Here is a 16,412-nt window from a genome sequence, read left to right as displayed (position 1 = left end):
CCTCCCTGTAATGCTATTATGCATAATTCTAGGTTACTTCATGCTCTGACAATAATACCATTCATGGGGGGTTTAGAGTTCCCACCTTTCAATACATTATTTCAGTCAGAATTAATCACGCCTCCATCTGTGCTGGCAGCAATTAAAATATTTTAAGAATTATAAATGTTAAATGATGCTCAGTAAAGTTTGGGAGAAGGGAGAAAAGAATACCATTATGTGTTTAAGGCAGCGGCCATGACTTCCTTCCCTTCTATTCTCTGTGTGTCTTTAGAAACACGGTTGCAGCCCTCTTGGGTGACTTAGGGGCTTTTTGTTTGACTGAGAGGACTTCACAGATTTCCCAGGTGTTTTCAGGGTCTGGGTCTTCCCTCCCACCCTCCACCTGCTGCTTCTATTGTAGCCTGGTTGGTTTTGGCCCGATTGCTCATCTCTCTCTAGATGCTTGGGGCCGGCATGGCCTCTTTGTCTTCAGAATCAGGCCACAGAGAAAGATCTCAGCAGGTACTCTCGGAAGAATAGATGCTCATTTTAGGCTTTCTAGACACTGTGAGTTAGAGATGGTGGATATTTTGGGCTGTTTTTCAGCCAAGAGGAGATACAGAAAAAGTTGGCAAGGTGCTGGACTCTGAGGTCTCCTGCTCCAGCCCAGCTGCCTCCCGTTGTCCTCAGAATCACAATCTTCAGAGGTTTTACTGTGGCAAAATGATTCAGCATGGAGAATGAGCGAAGGCCGATTTTGGCATTTGTGAGAAGCTTAAGAACTGTCATGTGTTCTGCTGCTCTGAGCTGGGGTCATACCCCAGCAGCATGGTTGACAGGCTGTGTGACCCTACTGTTCCAGAGTAGTGTGACAGTTACACAGGTGTAATGTATTTAGGGCACCAGTTTCCACAGGGCTGTTGTAAGTTCGGGTGCTAAGAACTGTGGTAGTCATTTTTCTGTTGCTGTGGTAAGATGCCATGACCAGTTCAATTTAAGGAAGAAAGAGTATATTTTAGCTTATAATTTCAGAGGGCTTAAGGGTTGATGATGGCAGAGTGGAGGCATGGTGGTTGGAGCAGGATGCTGAGAGCTTACATCTGTGAACTGCTAGCTCAAGGGAGCGAGAACAACTGCAAAGGGCTTTAGACTCTCAAAGTCCACCTCCAGTGACATACTTGCTAAGGCCATACCTCCTAAGCTTCCCCAAGCATCATGACTCATAGGGACCAAGTGTTCAAACACATGAGCCTATAGGGAGCATCTTCATTCAAACCATGATAGTAACTGGAGAGCTTTTCAGGTGGAACCTGGCATCTGGATGGTGCTCACGGAATACTAAGGAAAAGAAATGTTGATTAAAAAGAATTCCCATGTTAGTAAGGGTGCTAGGTACATGATAACTGTCTTCTAGTGTTGGGAGGGCCAATGGGGACAGTTATTCAGACAATCTGTCGATGTATTCATGCAAATAATTTGAACAGAAATTCTGGTTCTAGAAGTCTATGCCAATGCAATAATTGTACACAGTTATGTCACATAGATGGTTGATGCATTATTTATTAGTAAAAACTTGGGGAAAATGTTCATTTCAAAAGGAGAGCTTGAGGAGAAACATGTCATCCATACAATGGAATGCTCTACCATTATAGTAACTACAATATTTTATCAGTAGTGTGATGGCTAATCTTGGTTATACCTGGGAAGAAGGGCCTTCAGTTGAGGAAGTCTCTGTATCAGATTGGTCTGTGGGGCATTTTCTTAATTGCTAATTGATGTAGAAGCACCTTGCCATCCCTGGGCACCTGGGCTGGGCTGTATAAGAAGAGTAGGAGAGTATGAGCCTGGAGGCTTGAGTGAGCATTGCTCTTCCATGGTCTCTGCTTAGTTCCTGCCTTGAGCTCCCTGCCCTAGCCTCCCTCCATGATGGACTGTGTGGTGGAAGTGGAAGTGAAATAAACCCTCTCCTCCCTCAAGTTGCTTTTGGTAAGTGTTTTATCACAGCGACAGAAACCATGCTAGAACAAGAAGACAGTTCTGTACAGGGGAGAGTGAATGAAAATAGGGACATGACTGCTTCTAGATGGTTGGGGAGAAGGTTTTTATTGTAGATTTGAGGGAGAGTTCAGTCCAGAAGCCTTTGGAACAGTCCAGACAAAACCTGGCAGTGAGAAGGGCGTGGGGTTGGTGAGGGGAGTGAGAGAGAAGAGAGGAAGACAAAAGAAGACCGAGAGGGCAAGCAGGACAGGGAGAGGGAGGGAACCAAGAGCTCAGGATCAAGTGAACAAAAAGAACCAAGAGAATGTGTGACCAAAATGGCTTTTTTGTGATTTTTGTTTTATTTGTTTTTGTTTTTTTTAGGAATCAGAAGCTTGGGGAAGGGAAGCCGTGTGTGTGTGTGTGTGTGTGTGTGTGTGTGTGTGTGTGTGTGTGTGTGTGTGTGTGTGTGTGTGTTGGTGTGTTGAGAGGAGCCACAGGTACTGAGTGAGCCTAGTGACCAGCTTGTGCTTTGGTTTGCTAAATAGGCACCACATTAGCCATTTGTCTGAGTTGCTTCTGGATCTGACAGAGAAGAGAGAAGGGCTCAATGGAGTGACAGGGGCAAGTGTCTTCTGCGTACTGTTGAGGTGAAAGGCAGCAGCTCACAGTTGCTCCATGTAGGTGTTCCTCCTATCTGCCATCCACTTTCTGTGGTTCAGAAGTGCACCTTCAACAGGACCGGAAATTCCTAATATTTACCTTGATTTGTTCAAGAGGGACAGACACATTTACAAGCTTTTATTGTAGTGTTGTAATTGTCTTATTGTTGTTAATCATTTACTGTGACTAATTTATAAATTATGTTTTATTGTAGGTGTGTGTGTGTGTGTGTGTGTGTGTGTGTGTGTGTGTGTAAACAGTATGAGTAGGCTTTGGTGCTGAGGCTTTTATCCTTTGGGGGATGTCTTGGGATGTATTCTTTGGAGAAGGAGGATTTATTAAATGGCACTGTCACATTTATTTTTTAAAAGTATGCATTATCTTTTAAAAAGTACTATTTTTTTGTGTGTGTATTAGTGCATAAGTGTGTTTCGGGGAGATATATGAGTGCCACAGCAGGTGTGAGGAGGCCAGAGGATGACCTGACCTGTGTGAGTTAGCCCTCTCCTTCCACCATGTAGGTCTCTTGGGGATCAAACTAAGGTAGTCAGGCTTGGCAGCACGTGCCTTCACCCATTGAGCCTCTCACTAGGTCTTGGGTATGTATTTATGCCAAGATAATGCCCATTTAAGCATTCATGTATGAACAGACACATGTGTGCATGCACACACACACATACACACACAGAAAATCTGGGTGATAATTTGGCTGGTATGATTGAATAGTTTTAAAAACAACCTTTGTACTGTTTGTTATTACTTATATTCCACAGTTCTATATTTCAATAAGCACAAAACATTTTTTCTCAGTCTTAAAAAAATGAACCTATCCAGGAATGGTGGTTCACACCTTTAGTCCCAGTACCCAGGAGGCAGAGGCAGGTGGATGTCTGTGAGTTTGAGACCAGACAGAGTTACAGAGTGAGACTCTGTCTCAACAAATTTGGACGTTTTTTTTTTTTCCTTCCCAAGTTTCAGCTTAAAATTTCTTATTAAATTTTAAACATTACTTTGCAAAGTTCTGTTTAGGACTGTGTTGTTGTTGTGAGTGTGGCTAAGGTGCTTAGCTGTGACAGATGATACTGGGGGTATGTATCTAAGAGTGCCTGCCTGCAAGTGTAGGGAAGGGGAGTTGGCTTCTTTCACCCTCCTAGATTCTTGGGCTATACTACAAGTCAAGTTGATACAGAACAGATTATGTGTACAGGCAGAGGAGAAGAGTGTACAGCAAGAGAAGAGTGAGGTCATTGAAGCTTACGTAGCACAGTAGGTGTGGGGGCTTCTAGTGGGTGGTAGAAGCCTCTTCAAGGAGGACAGACACTGCCTTCTACCACAGGTAAAGCCTGTGGTGTGATGGCAGACATTGGGACCTTTCCTGTTTATATGCCCATTCTCTTTCAGAAGGACACCTTTTCAGGACATGTGAAAAGGTAGCTCCTTGTGGTCCTCTGTAGCCATATTTTGGGGTGGCACATCCTGAGCCCCACTGCAGCTGCATCACTCTCTGTCATTTAATGAATGTGTAAAAGATGAAATCATTTTAATGTGAAAAACTTCCCCATTGGCATAGGCAGAGTAGACACTATACAGTTCTAATTTTAACCGTAGAGATTCTGTCTCAGAAATTATAAACTGGCAAAACCTGGCCTAACCTTTTTTTTTTATGGTTTGTAGATCAAAAAGTTATTTTAATTATTTCTGCAATTAGGTGAGGTGCAGAGGGTTTATTAGCGAGTGGGAGAGGTAGGCGGGAAGGGAAGGGAAGGGAGTGATGTTGTTTAGAGGACAGACTAGGCTAGTCTTCTCTGGAGAGAGGAAGCAAGAGCTCAATGTCTGCTTCACGTTCAGATTTGGTCTTTGATACTTCAGTCTGGCCTGGAACCTGAAATCCCCCCTCTCTCAGTGTCTCACATGACGTCTTTAGTGCTTTGGGAATGGAGACTATTATTATTGGCTGTTTGCTTCTTGATTTTTGAGATAGGATATTTCTGTTTTTGAGCTCTGTGTAGTTGAGGCTGGCCTTGAACTCCTGATCATCCTCCTACCTCTTGAGTGATGGGGTTACAGGTAATGTACTGCCATGCTTGGCTATGTTTCAGATTTTAACCTTGAGATCTTGGTATTATGTATGATTTATTTTTGAAAAAAGAGTACTACTTGAGGAAGAGATTGATTTGGTGTCTTTTTTAGCTTATTTCTATTTGTGTATGTGCCTGCATGATTATATTTGTACTAAAAGCATTTGGGAACTGTTGGGATCCAGAAGAGGGTGTCTTATCCCTGGAACTAGAGTTATAGGCAGTTGTGAGCTGCCATTTGGGTGCTGGAGGGGACTGAACTCGAGGCTTTTTGTGTTCTAGGTAAAGACACTACCATTGTGTGAGTGGGTGTTTGCTGACTAGTCCTTTCCTTTCTGGTTGTGAAGTGAAGGAGATGACATGTGTAACACACACTGCTTTGTCTAGTTAAGTGATCAGCACATATAACTGCAATAGTGTCTGTATAAGATCGGCCTATATATCTGTCTAGCCTTATGTAATCTGGGATTAGAGGTAGCTGTCTACTGGGTTCAATGCTATGCAATAAAAATGACTTGAAAGGGAGCATTAGACTTTACTCCCATTAAGCCTTCAACAGAATAGAAGGTTACTGTGTACTGGAGTATTTCTGTAGAGGTGGGTTATAAATTTTAGTGAAAAAAATTTTAATCCCAGTATCAGCCACTTGAGCTTTATTAGATCCACTGGAGGCAGATAACCCACGGGTAATCTTCTCTTTCCTCCCAGGGCATGGCCAGAAGGCAGGTGAAAGATCCCCTGTGGATGTTAGGGCCCAGGATCTTCTTGGATTCTCATGGAGATAATGAGACATCTTTTAGGCAGAGGAATACTTCCCTTCCTTGCTTTCATTTAAATCTTTCCTAGCCTTTCAATCCCACATGTCTTTGGACATTCTCTAGATAGTCCCAGTTCTACTCTTGCTCTCTGTAAGAAACAGTATTTGCCCTGCCTTTTGAAGTGTTCCTCCTCGGTGACAGTGGACCTGAGGGTATGGCCCTTAAACCTTTACTCTTTGTTCCATGCCTCTGTTTAGCCTTGCCCTGGAAACTGTTCTTCGTTCAGGACCCAGATGCTGATTATAGTTGCTCACCCCTGCCCCCTTTGAGGCAGGGTCTTTCTATGTAGCCCGAACTGGGCTGGAACTTGCTGTGTAGACCAGGCTGGCTTCAAACTCAACAGAGATCTGCCTGCTTCTGCTTCCTGGGTGCTGGTATTAAAGGCATGCAACACTGAGCTAGTTTTTTACTCTTTGTTAAAAGCAATACTCCATATCTTAGAAGAATGTCCTGTATGGTTTTCCACATAGCAAACAGGCGCCTTATTTTAATTTAAAGAGGGGGGAAAAAAAGAGGTTAAAAATAACTTAGTATGTGTCCTTCAATGTTTTTCTTTTTACAGACATATGCTAAATGGTATGCCGTTCTTTTTTTGTTATTTAGCTACGTATTTTTTTATACACAAGTGTAGCATATTTTTATCACATACCAATATGTATTCAAATGATTCCCAACAGTTGTGTGTAATTTGCTTTTTAGTCTGTTAGGAATAACATTAAATTTATAACTATTACTGAATTTGGGTAACATTGTGATGAAAATTGTCCTTCAAGTTTTGTTGAATGTCTTCCAGCCATTAAACTGCATTAAATTAACATAAAATGACTAAATCTTGATAGCTTGCTCATCTTTTTAATATCCAAGCAATCACTGTATCTCAGAACTGAGCTTAGGTGCTGGGTGAGCAGCTCGGGTCTAAGAATCATAGCATTAAGGGTGAAGCACATGTGTGCCCCCAGGAGTGTTGCTTGGGTCGTACATAAGCACTTCAGTTAGATGAGGTATGGAAGAATCTCAGTATATTCAGATCAGACAGTAGCTGTCTGTGAATGTGGGATGTGTGTGTTGAGATGCAGACTATGATGGAAGAGTCTAGCAGTATGACTGAAGATTTGGGACACAAGGCCAAAAAAAAAAAAAAAAAAAAAAAAAAAAACCAAAAGCAGAAAACACATACTATAGTTGGTAAACTTTCCCATGGGGTAGGGTTTAGCAATTCTAGAGTTCTGTTTTGTTTTCACGGGTTAAGAAATGCCAAAATAAGTAAGGGAGAAAGAAGGCTGGGATGTTCCTTTTGGGTGGGATTAGAGTTGGAGAACGAGGTGTGGACTTGGGTTTAGCTAAATACTGATCCAGATAGAATTGATAAGTAAATGTGTGTAAATGGGCTGGTACATACACAGGAATGATGAGGGCCTAGCAGCCATGAGATACTATAGCAACAAGTACACCTATGTCTTCACTCTATGGGTGTCCAGATTCTCCAGTGACCTGGACTCTTTGGAGAAAGGCATAATTATAGATCTGGAGCATCTTGTGTGGCCATAAAATAAGGAAGTGCTCAAAAAACAAAGGATGTGGGCATGTCGAAGGGAGGAAGGAGCCAACCTCAAAGAGCTCTTAATAGCCAGAACTAACTTTAGCAGCAGAGTAAATACTGTGGTACTACATAATAATCCAAAGCATAGTATGTGAATTCACATGACATGAAATTCATTCTAAGACAGGAAACAGCTTTCTTATAAAAGAAGTTGCAATAGTTTTTGTAGATACTTTTTCCTTCAGGAGCCTAAGGCTGAAGTTTGCACTCCCTCCAGCTCACTGAGGGTATACTGAGGCTGAGCTCTGTGTCTCTTCTCAAGCGTAGAGTATGGAAGGGGAGAAGTAAGTCTACAACAACTGTCACTTAGCAGTCAAAGCTAACCTAGTGTTTAGCCCTCCTGTGATTGCGGAACCTTAACCTGATGTGTCCCCAAACCCACAGCCCAGATAGCCATTTAAAAAAGAAAAAAATGTTAGACAGGCCTGCCTCTTTTCTACCAGCAGAGCCCTCTGAGGTAGCCAAGCTCTCTGAGGAGTTGCCATGAGCTAGGCCCATCCTCCTGAGCTGAAGAAATTTATGGACAAGTTATCATTAGGGATGGTAGACATGTACCCCTTCACTGTGGGCCTTTGATCCCTTTGTGAATCTTGGGATTGATGAGTGTGTGGAGATGGCAGCTAGTGTGCGACAGAATAACATTGGGATGGTGTGATACAAGGAAAGAGCATCATGTTAGAAGCCTTGGAAAGAGTCTACACAATGGCTGTTCAACAGAGGAGTCCACATCCTACCCCAAAGGGCATCTTTGACTATGGGGTAGGATTGGGTCATGTACATTTTTATATGAAACCTTTTTTTTTTTTCTTTGCTAAATATTTTTTTTTTTTTTTTTTGTGATTTAAAAAGCAAGACAAAACCCACTGAGGAACATTTTACAAAATACTTGACCAGGACCGCTCAACACCACTAAGGATGTGAAAAAAAGAAGCAAATAAAGAAAACTTTAAGACACCAGAGGCGGTCAGGGATACAGAGGACAGGTAGCTACAAAGTGGGACTCTGGACCAGGAGCCTAGAACTCAGAGATGTTAATGGGAAGCTAGAGTAACCCAGATGATGTTTTCTTATGAGGATGTTTCAAATGAAGGAAGACATGAAATTAATAGACAGTGATTCCTATTAACTGCATTCTGTATCTGTGATTTTTACTTTCTTGACTTATTATATGCCTGTAACGATAAGTCGTTCCGCCAAGCCTCCCAAGCCCCGCCGCCACGTGGGCGCCTGAAATAACACACAGAGTCTTATATTAATTACAATGCTGCTGACTAGGACTTCTTATCTGCTATCTCTGTCTTAAGTATCATCCATAATTATTAATCTATATATTTTATAAAGACTTACCTTATCGAGGATGCCGGCAGAATGCGTCCTGTCTTCCTGGCGATCACATGGCAACTGTGTCCCTTTCCTACATTTCCCAGAATCCTCCTTTTCTCCTAGCCCCACCTAACTTGCTCCCCTATTGGCCAACAGTGCTTTATTTATCAACCAATAAGTCAAACATTTACGCAGAAGGACCTCCCCCATCATATACCTGCCTATTAATCCATCTTACTTTAGAAAGTACTTCAAAGTTGCAAACATCAGTGCATATGCCTCCCCCATACAACCCAGTTTTTATTAGCACATTCATTATACACAATAGTGGGTTTCATTATGACATTTCCATATATGTGATGTAATGCATTCTATCTCATTCTCCTTCCCAGTCTCACTAATCTCCTTGGTCTTCTCTAGCCTCCCGAGGTGGTTGTCCATCAGGTACCCGGCATAGGTGACACCACGAGAGTGGTTATGCACTGTAGAGTGTGGAGGAAGATGAAGAGTTAGAGAGGGTGTAGTTTTTGTTGCTGTGTCCTAGAGTGATGAAAGGTGTGTGTGTGGTCACCTGAGTGTGTTCAACTGACATGTAGCTGTACCTGTGGGCACTGGGATGCTCTGGGGTCTGTGAGTGTCCAGGAAATAATAGCTCTCCTGTTGTCAGGTCAGTTGGAGGACATTGTGTGGGGTGAGAGTCTGGACTGGGGCAGTAATGTTGGTATGTGTTGGTTGTGCTAGAGCACTTATCTGAGAAGAGTCTGAAGCCTCCCAACATCCTTCTTCCCTTTCCAGGGGTCGCCCGAGGAAAGAGGACGCCAGGGAGAGCAGCTTTAGCTCTGGCAGGGGGCAGGAGGATGATCCATCAGAGTGCAATTCTGCAGAAAGGATAGCAGTCCCTCCCAGAGCCCACAGAGCTGGGGCTGTGCCCAGAGGATGGCCTTCCAGCTGCTAACAGTGGCCCTATTCAGTTTGGCTGCATAATGATTTTAAAACTAATCAGGAACCAAAGCCCGAGGCTGGAGACAAACACAAATATCTTGTTGACCGAGCAAACATCTAGATTTTGTCAGATAGGAAGTTACTGAGGAAGGTCAGAGTGATGTAATGGCGTGTGCTGAGCTTTCATCCTTAAACAGATGGGCCCCCGAGGTACCATCTGCAGCTCCCTGGGCCCTGGGAAATCATTTCCTATAAATGAAACTGTCATAAGTTACTATTGAGAAATTGGTGTGGTAGCCATACCAGAAGTAGAGCTAGACAAAGGTAGGAAATTTCCACTGCAGTTAGCGGCTTCCTTTTCCTCCCTTTGATTATAAACAGCCCGGAGATTTATTATTTTGCTCAGCCTTCTTATATAGCATGTGAATGTTGTTGATGTCCACCCCCACCCTACTCCCCTAGTCATCCAAAGTAAACTTCCCTTTCTCCTCTCAGGCTCGCACAACTGACTCTTACCCTACCTAAGCCAGTGACAGCTGGGCACTTTTTATAAGCTGTTTTGCTATTTTCGGTTTTTGTTGAGGAGGAAGTAGTGTTTTTGTTTCTGGTCTCTCCCCCCACCCCCAATATCAAAGGAATATGTTTGTTTTGGGAACCAAGGGCAGGGGATGTTTCCTCATCTAATTCAGAGGAAGACAATGTTCAGCATCGTATATAAGTGATGTGTCTGTGAGACTTAATTGAAGTTTTTAATGGAACATGGGATGTTCAATAAAGCATATTGGAACAGAGAGCAGAGTCCTCCTTGGGTTATTTATTCAACAATTATTGGCACCCTGTGCCAGGCGTAGCTCTATCTGGGTAGAGAGACATAGGAAATAGTGAAGAGTTCTTGGAGAAGGCGGGCAGAGGGTTAGAGGTAGGATCAGGACAGGCTTCTGGGAGGAGACGGTTTTTGTATTTGAATCTCAAGGGGAGTGTCTAGGTGAGGGATGAGGGTTTGGCAGAGGGTGACACCCAGAGGGAGCTGTGGGCCAGCCCAGAGGGAGCCCAGACAGGCATGAGTTGTAAATGGCTGGAGTACTTGTTTACCTGGGGATAGGATGGAGTATACACTCGGAAAAGGAAGTGAGGAGAGGTTGGTTTGGAATCACAGTGGATAGGTGGGGGAGACTGCCTGTGGCTGAGGTGTGAGGAGCAGAGCAGCGGGAAGGGGGGGGTTAGCATATCAGGCCTGCTGGCTTTGGTTGTGTGGGTGGAGTGGGAGGGAGTGATGAAAGTGTGCAGCAGTTGTTGAGGGCAATTGAAGGGACCTTTTTTTAGTCTTTTGTGGACCTTTCTGGGTCTGAGAATTCCAGGGCTCTGGCATCTCTGGGTTACAGCAGGACCTCTCTCGGAGGTCTTTCTGGCTTAATGTAGCTGAGAAGCTGAGGCCTAGTCTGACTCCAACCTTGTGCCCAATGAAGAGGACCACAGAATGTAGAGAGTGACGTCTAGGGACAGAGGTGGATAACTAGGCCTGCGTGTGAAGGGCTACCAAAGAGCCAGGACCTTGGGTGGGGGGCTGTGTACCAGCTGGAAGGACTGGAACACAAGCGTGGGATGACACTGGCCACTATGAAGTGTGCCTGGTAAAGTCTAGATCTGGGAGCTGCAGTTGGGTGTGATGAATGACAGTTGCTGTCACTCCATGTGCTGGACACGGCTCTAAGTGTTTTCAAGTGTCCATTAGGACAACAGCACCATGTGAATGGCTTATCCCGATCAACAGACGAAGCATCAAGACCCAGGGAGGGGAAGTAATTGCTCCAGATCACATGATGAGCCAAAAAATGGAGTAGGGCTTTTAATCCAGTCCCCTGTGCTCTTTCTCCCTTAGGAACTGACCATCGGGCACAAACACACAGGAAAAGGACAGGAGAGAGAGAGAATTGTGGCTTGTGCACCACCTTACCACACTTCCTCCGTGAATGAGAAGTTATCAGAAGTAGGTAGGTGTCAGCTGAGAATTGGGGTAGAGGGTGGTGTGACCATGCATGGGGGAGCACCAAAGGTGGAACAGTTTCCAAAAACAGCCACAGGTGAAAGGGGATGGAGTAGTTCCATTTGTCCAGAACTGTGTTTGAGCCAGTGCCTCCTTAGCCGAGCAGGCGAGCTCATGTTCAAGAGCAGGGCTCCAATGGGAGGGGGAAGAGTTCTGTTCAGACATTGCTGGCAATGCTGGCTGAGAACATTGTGAGTGTGCATTCATGCCTCCTGTAGTCTTACAAATGGTAAAATGTTTCTGTTTTACCATCCTAAAAAGTAAGATAGCGGAGGGAGGGGATAATAACCATCACCAGTTACAAAACCTTTTCCCTTTGCAAAGTGGGCATTTAGCAAACATGTGAATGAATGCTAGGGATTCAGCTAAGTGCTTTATGCATTGTTTTCATTTAATCCCTATTTTGACTGATGAGGTCAGCTCCCATGCACAGATGGGGGTCCTGGGTTTAAAGGGATTAGACAATTTGCCCAGGGTCGCACATTTAGAGAATGGTGACGCTGGTACTGTTGGCTCCTCTTGCTTCTACTCAGGGAGCTAAAAAGCAGGAAGAAGGTTCTGGAAACTATGAGGGATAGGAGTTGTTCTCTCTCTCTCTCTCTCTCTCTATTTTTCAAGACAGAGTTTCTCTGTGTAGCTTTGTAGACTAGGCTAGCCTTGAACTCAGAGATCTGCCTGCCTCCCAGTCCTGGGATTAAAGGTGTGTGCCACCACTGCCCAGCTGGGTGGGAGTTGTTAATAGAAGTAAGAAGAATGCTTGATGAGAAGCCGAAGGTGGGAGGGGGCCTAGTCATGAGACCACATGGATCAAAGTGTGCAGGGAGAGCCTGACCTCCAATGTCGGGGCTGGGTACAGCAGTACTAGAACTGTCAGAGGGTACAGGAGGAGGGGACTCCAGGTTATCATGAGTGAGTGTGTGTGGGGGGGGAGGGGGGGATTGTGCTACCTACAGCTACCCATTTGTTAGCAGATTCTTCCCAGACTGGGACCTGTGGTTGGACAGGATGGGTCTGAGAGCAGTGCTTAAAGAGCAACTTAGTCTGACCTTTCTCATGCTCCTCCTGAGTGTACTCCTTCTTGTCACCTGGGAGTGGGGCATCTGTGGACCCACTGAGTCTATAGTCAATAATCTGATACCTGATGGAGATGCATGGATACAAGGAGGAGGTGGCCTGAGTATTTCTCTGCTGCCAGTAGCAAAGCCCAAGTGTGAGGTCGAATCATTGCCAGCCTTCCCACTTTGTAGACAGTCAACAAACTGAGACCTTTTGTCACACAGGTTTTCTTTCTTTCTGGCAGAATAGTATTAAGTGAATCTATTAGGAATTGGATGGTGCTGGCTCCTCAACATTTTTGAGGCTGTAACCTAAAATGCCTAAGGCATGTCCAGTCTTCAGTGGTGGCTCATGTTATTTGGGGTCCCCATGGTATAGGTGCAAGGGTGTCTCAGATCCTTGGATTGAAAGAGGTGGTTATGATGGGACCTAAGCTGTTTATGAGGGAAGCACTCCCTTGGGAGTTGCTGTTATCATTTCCTTCACGTGTTTTCTTTGGACCCAGCAGGATTCATTTATCCTCCTGGTTGGTGGCTTTTAAATTCTGTGCTGAGAGGTGGGCTGTCTGGGGGGCTGTTCCTGTGAAACAATGGTGGCTGTCGCAAACGAGGTCTGTGCTTATGTAATTTTTTAAGAATAAATAAAAAGATGGCTCCTGGCAGGTCCTGCAAGGGCAACCTGGAAATGAACAGTAGCGTGAGGGATTAAGTTGCACTGCAGTCGAATTTCGCAGCTGCCAGAGTCTCCACAGTACAGTCGTCAGCTGTAACCTCCAGGTGTAAACAGACCTTCATCAGCATCACTGAAAAGGGCTTTGAGGATTCAGACAGAACTCGGTGGGATGCTGTCTGTCAAAAAGTCATTTGCCAAGCCTTGTTTCCGGCTGTGATGTGTTACCCCCAGCGGTTGGCAGGATCTGGAGAGCTTTGCAGCAAGGAGACGTAGAGGGTATCTGGGCTCACTTGGGTCCTGATTTCATTAGTAGTCTCCTGTTCTACAGCTAAGCCACATTTAGAGGCCAGGGAAAACTTGCCTTTAAAATAAGACTAAAGTAACAGTTACTAAAGTAGTCCTTCATTTTTGTAAAATAATTATGGCTAATTTGGGGGCTAGTGTTATAACTCAGTGGTAAAATACTTACCTTCCATGGGTGAGGTTCTGGGTTTGATTCTAGCCCCTCCCCGGGGCAGGGGGGACAATATTATAACAGCTTAATCTGTGCCTTCTCAGAATTACTGAATGGGCTTTTGCAAAAGGATTTGTTTGCACCTTGTATCTATCTCTCAGTCAACAACATTCCTGGCATGTGGAATGAATTTAATATAGATGAATTGCATGGGACAGGGAAGTAACGTTGCCTGACTTGTTCAAAGATACACAGTTAATAATTACTGGATGCCTTGAAAATTGGTAGACGATGAAGCACCAGGAGTTAAAGGCTTGCCTTCAGAACCTCTTCACTGAAAACAATAGTGAGGGGGCTGGAGTAACAGTTCTGAGGTTAAGAGCAGCTACTGACCTTGAAGACCTGTGTTAGGTTCTCAGCACCTACATTCCGCTTGTACACCTGCCAATTGTTCCAGCTACCGGGATCTGACACTGTTTTCTAGACTCTACAGGGGCCTGTACTCATGTGCAAATACCTACCCCACACCACATGTACACACAATTAAAAATAAGAAAAATAAATCTTAGGAAAAGATTCTAAAATAATCTTTTAGATGAGTCTGAGGTTTTGAAAAGTTTTAGAGCCTGGGGTTGGAGAGATTGCTCAGGGGCTAAGAACACTTGCTGGGTTTGCAGAGTGAGTGTGCATTTGGTTCCCAGTTCCTTGTCGGGTAGCTCCTAACTGCTTTTTACTCCACTTCTAGAGAATAAAAGCCTCCCCACCTTCCAAGTTTACCTGCATGCATATGCTATACACACTCAAGCACACATACCCATAAAATCTTTAAAAAATACTTTTCCCTAGGTATTAAAAATCCTAATTTTTTTCTAGAATAAATGAATACAGTGTTAGATATTTTAAGTGTCAAAGGCATTAAATGAGACAGAATTCAGAACAATTCAGAAGTTTGAAAATTTGTCCTAAGTAACTTTTTTTTTTTTTTTTGAGAAGGTTTTTTTTTTTTTTTTTTTTTCTATGTGTGTCTGTGTGTGTCTATGTGTGTGTGTGTGTGTGTGTGTGTGTGTGTGTGTGTGTAGCCTTGGCTGTCCTAGAACTAACTTTGTAGACCAGGCTGGCCTCAACCTCAACAGTGATCCGCCTGTTTCTACCTCCCAAGTGCTGGGATTAAAGACATGCACCACCACCACCTGGCCCAGTGTCATTTATTTTTAAGAGCTGTTTCACTGATTATTTTAATTTTGAAATATATATATAATATTTAAAATATTTAATATATTCAAAATATTTTTTTATGTCTGTGTGTGTGCATGAGTGAATGTATGTGTACCCCATGCATGCAGCAACCCCTGGAGGTCAGAGGGGCATTGGATCCTCTAGAACTAGAGTTCCAGATGATTGTTAGCCACTGTGTGGGTGCTGAGAACTGAAAGTGTAAGAGCAATGACTGCTTTTCACTGCTGAGACATTTTTCTAGCCACCCCCCAGTGTGTGTGTGTGTGTGTGTGTGTGTGTGTGTGTGTGTATATCTCTAAGAGTAGGCCTGAGTAAAATTAATTTTAACTATATAATAGGAAAGAAATCCAGGAGTGAAATATGATTTTGGGAGTAGGAATGTTCTGTTACTATCTAAATTGTATGAATACAAAAATTCTATGATCCCAACTATAATACATGGGTTTATTTGGAATTGTCTATAGAGTGCTGTTGTAATTTGATTAAGAAATGATCCTCATAGTTTCAGGAATTGGAACACTTAGTCCCTAGTTGGTGATACCGTTTGGGGGGTGTTGCAGCCTTCCTGGAGGAAGCATGTCCCTGGGAGTGGGCTTTGGGAATTCATAGCTCTTTGTGTCTGTGGTTGGAGATTTGATCTCTTCGCTTCCTGTTCTGGTCACCATGCCTGTGGCTTGCTGCCACGCCTCTCCTCTGTTATGATGGGCTCTTAGTCCTTTGAAACCTTAAGCCAGAATAAACTTTCTTATGTAAGTTGCTGTTGTTCATGGTGTTTTATCAGAGCAACAGAAAAGTAAGACAAGCACCAAGTAAACTTAGGGACAAATGTGTTACTATTTGTCCTGTAACATTTCTTTTATTTTACATTATTATTATTATTATTATTATTATTATTATTATTATTATTATTATTATTATTGAGACAGTGTTTCTCTGCATAGCCCTGCCTGTCCTGGAACTAACTCTGTAGTACAGGCTGACCTCAAACTCAGAGATCCTTCTGCTTCTGTCTTCCAAGTGCCAGGATTAAAGGTGTGAGCTACCATTAAATGGCTTTATTTTACTTTTAAGGAGGCAAGATCTTGCAATTTTGTTTGCCCATGGTAACCTACAACTCCTGGGTTCAAGAAATTTCTCCTGTATCAGCTTTCCAGATAGCTGGGTTTATTGGTCTATGCCACTGTGACTGACTTGTCCATTCCCAGCATCAGTAAAATCCTTTCTCACACCTGCAGCATTTGTATAGGTATAAATTATAGTCATATATTTGCTTCATGGCAAGCAGTTTGTGGTTAAGATAATATATAAATAGAATAATATATAGAAACAAGATGAGGCAAGTCAACACAATTAGAAGTTACAGTGTTTCCTTTGGAGATCACCTCCTCCCCTCTGCTTTGGAGGCATCTGGTTGAGAATGACATGATCTAGAAGAGGAAGCACACGACACTGTTTGAGGGACGGCTTGTTAGTGTCTGGAGTGGTGTGTGAATAAGTTGACAGGGAGATACACTGTCAAGCAGATTGAGAGTAGGCTGGGTGGAGAGTAAACCAGAAAGCTGGGGGT

General features: G+C 43.6%; 1 protein-coding gene and 1 pseudogene across 8 annotated transcripts in view; both read left to right on the top strand.

Annotated features, from left to right (window-relative positions):
• Tanc1 (tetratricopeptide repeat, ankyrin repeat and coiled-coil containing 1) overlaps window positions 1–16,412 on the top strand; it is a 226,975-nt gene that overhangs the window by 22,452 nt on the left and 188,111 nt on the right. For 5 of the 8 annotated variants that reach the window (XM_035446868.1, XM_035446867.1, XM_035446865.1 and 2 more), the window contains exon 1: window positions 11,263–11,374. The exons of 1 other annotated variant lie outside the window; for it this stretch is intronic. The gene's annotated coding sequence lies outside the window, so the exon portion shown is untranslated. Of the gene's footprint in view, window positions 1–11,262; window positions 11,375–16,412 lie in introns of those variants that run through there. 2 more of the 8 variants (XM_035446862.1, XM_027420372.2) reach the window with 2 other exon arrangements.
• On the top strand, window positions 5,159–7,981 carry LOC113836286 (annotated as a pseudogene).

Source organism: Cricetulus griseus, chromosome 6 (genome assembly GCF_003668045.3).
Source record: "Cricetulus griseus strain 17A/GY chromosome 6, alternate assembly CriGri-PICRH-1.0, whole genome shotgun sequence".
NCBI classification, from domain to species: domain Eukaryota; kingdom Metazoa; phylum Chordata; class Mammalia; order Rodentia; family Cricetidae; genus Cricetulus; species Cricetulus griseus.
Note: the sequence above shows the minus strand (reverse complement) of the source record. Positions and strands in the feature narration are given on the sequence as shown.